This window comes from Bombus impatiens, unplaced genomic scaffold, assembly GCF_000188095.3.
Source record: "Bombus impatiens unplaced genomic scaffold, BIMP_2.2 scf_0726, whole genome shotgun sequence".
Classification (NCBI taxonomy): domain Eukaryota; kingdom Metazoa; phylum Arthropoda; class Insecta; order Hymenoptera; family Apidae; genus Bombus; species Bombus impatiens.
In genome coordinates this window covers 80,861-84,209 of record NT_177145.1, presented here as the reverse complement: position 1 = coordinate 84,209, position 3,349 = coordinate 80,861, and the positions used below count along the sequence as shown (strand labels likewise).

Genomic DNA, 3,349 nt, shown 5'->3' with positions numbered 1-3,349 from the left:
CCGGGCGGAAAGCTGGAATTCCTTAAAGGACACCGTGACTGCGTAGCAAGCGCACAGAGAAGCTGGCTCGCGCAAGCGAGAAGCGTGCAAAAGTGCGTGCGTATGCGTGTCTAACCGCTCGCGCGCGGGTCAATGCCTCGGCTGTCCTCCTCGAGTAAGTATCTATCTACTCCGTAGCTACCTCGGCTACTACGTTATGCTCGTACACCACCGCTCAAGATCGCCGAGCTGACGAGCACGCGTTCGCAACCGCGCGTTCCGTATGCACGGGGCTGACGTTTCCGCGAGGCGGCCCCCTTTGACACGCGAAGAATCGCCCGTGACCGTACGGAGCCCCGGTGAAACAACGTTTTTCAAGATTAATGGTGATGAGCACGGCCGGATTGGATCCGCCACGATTCGTTGACAGCACTTGCTGCTGACGCTGCACAGCCTCTGGAAATCAAATCTGCGATTCGCCAGGACGGCACTTGTAACCTGCAGGAATTTTTATTAGATCTCGAAGCTGCATCTTCGTATGACTTTGATGTTCCTTTGATCATTCGTTGAGAGTGAAAGACACGCTAAAGTAAAGATTAGGTCGTTTCACCTAATCTTTCGAATTATTGCGACTACAGTGAAATTGGCTTTTCAACGCACGAATTCTTCTTTGATTTACCAGGAGAAAATAACTTTATAAGCGAACAGAAATTAGAGCAGGAAGGTTGTCGATCTTTGGTATTCAGATTGTAAAAGGAACGGCTGAATGTTATTTAATGAAAGTAATAAAGACTGCAGCGCGATTAATTTGATTTAGACAGGTTCATCGTCTACGGAGTTTTCTTCTGATCGATTGACGGTACGGAATCTGAAATTATCCTCGGCGATGGTTGCCGATTGTGAAGGTAAATCCCGGTATTTTACTCCCTGTCAATTAATTCGAGAAATAAATTAATCCTGTTTAACACGTAACAGGAATCGAGGATCGCATCATAAACTGTTGATAATGAAAGCAATCGTAGAATCGCATATCCTAACCACTTCCAAGTTTGGTGAACTCGTATTTTCCGCTGATATACCCTGAATATCCTCCTGTTCACAATTATAGTTACGCGGTTATTACGTTAACACGTGTACAACGACAGGTCGGCGAATATGGCGCGAGCGCAGGATTCAATTAAGCGTCGTGCGATTTAATTGGTGTTTCGCGATAATTATCGCGCATTAAAATATTAAACCAGAGATTGTTAATTCTCTTAAGATGCTCTATATAGCGGCGCGATAAACCTGGCTAAGGAAAGGGACGAAGAAACTGCGAGTTTAAAGAGTTTTAAGCACACGACGCTGCTATCGTTAAAGAACACGTTTTATTACTTATTGCACAAGAATGGTTTCGATCTCGAAAAACAAATATATATATGTAACTAATTCAATGATCTACTCTTCATTCGAAGCATCTCTCTAAAATAGTCGTAAACATAATGTTATAAATTTTTATTATGAAGATCAACTTTTCACTCGATGCAGAACCACGACGAATACATAATCAATACACCTACAATATGTAATATATTCAGACAATGCATTTGACAGCAAAGTCGTGCGTCCGACACACGCTGAAGCTGGTAAGAAAGCGTTTAACAATTTCAGAAACGCGACACACGTTCGCACCGATGATCCAACCACTGAAAACCAATTTCAACCGGCCGGATTATAAGTATTATAATACTTCCAAGTCATTATCATTGATAACCATACTTATGGATGAAATTACCTGAATCGGCACGATTTCAGGCAACCCATAAGGTCAGGACGATCTCTCGACTAACATCACCAGGATATTTCTGATCCAGCATGATGAAGAAGGAGTAGCAACCGGCCCGCTTTCGATCACTCGATACACGATCGTACACCGCTTCGTGACCGTGCCACACACACATACAAATACACAGAAGATCGTGACTCCTATTATTATCGTGGCTAACCCACAAAACGAAGCATCCGCGCGGTCTGTGTCCCTGTATCGCGCACCTTTTCCAAGCGGAATCGCGTTGCATTACGTCGCACCCGACCGTGAAACGACGATCCACGCTTTCGTCCAGGTAAAAGATTATCTGAATAACAGGCTGCGCGTGTTAGATGTTATCGCCACTCTGGGCCCGACCATAAATACTTCAATCTATTAAATTTCAACCACCGACGATTAACCAGCCCGCGATCAATAGCTCCGACGAGTTTATTTTCGGAGAAAATTCTAGGGTGTCCAAGGTTTGTTGCTTCATCGTGTCGAAAGAGAGACGTTTACGTTGAAATTAGTATGTTCGTACTGCTTGAGCGCAACAAGTAACGTCCGTGGTGACTGACAAAAAGGCATATTTTGGTCGTTCGATTTTTACCGTTCACCTGTCGACACGAGGGCCCATTATCGATGATTATTCGCTCGTACACTGCAACGCTGTCGCGCAGCGATGTGACGACGAATCGAAGAGATTCGGTTGATATGATATTACAGTATATAGAGACAGTAATCGGTGGGACATTTATTTTTCATACTTATATAGAGATTATCCCTAAGTAAGTACCGTACGGAGCTGTGACACCGGTCCTCGAAGGAGACACGCGTCTGACCGCTTATATCTGATGGATTCGACACAGTGTCACAGATAAACACGCGTATTGAACGAAAGTTTTACATCTACGAACAAAATCACATTGCGTTACATTACAAAGAGCAAAGATAGTACTTGCGCTGTTCCAGTGTCAAATTCCCAATTATACGTAGTACGAATCTAAATTTTACGTAACAGTTGTACTAAATGCAGAACGTGTGATTCGTATGTTTGAGATATTCTCCATACAGTACGATCTTAGTAATATTTGATCAGAGGGTAGAACCCAGGAGATTCTTGCATATCTCAGAAAATGGTTAATTTATCAATTAAAAATTTCATTATGATCTTGTAATCTACCAGTTCCATCTGAATATTTCCGTGAAAAGAAGCCTTGCTACTTAACAAACACAGGTTAGATGAATATTGAATGGTTAAAGCTACCAACATAGAAGGTTTATTAGCAAACTCAAGGGACGCGTGACAGTGTATTAGGCTAATTCGCAAGCTACCCTCCGGAACAACATGATTATTCCATGGCAACGTCGTGTACGATTTAATGCAAGTCTAATCAGCTCGTGAACCCTTAATGAGGTGCGAAAGCCATTAATTAACAATAATTGTTATTGTAAATTCGTTAGGCTAATTGGCACTGCTTAAGCGAGTTGCTCGTTCAGGACGGATGGATCGGACCGGGATAGATAAGAATTCCTCGTAATGGCCGGGACGACTTCCTATAATAAATTGCATCGGCGGCAGCC

At 43.2% G+C, this 3,349-nt stretch overlaps 1 protein-coding gene across 1 annotated transcript in view; it reads left to right on the top strand.

The window, feature by feature from the left end:
* The window catches only part of LOC100740960, a 39,041-nt gene that overhangs the window by 15,699 nt on the left and 19,993 nt on the right, over positions 1-3,349 (top strand). The gene's annotated exons all lie outside the window — the stretch shown is intronic.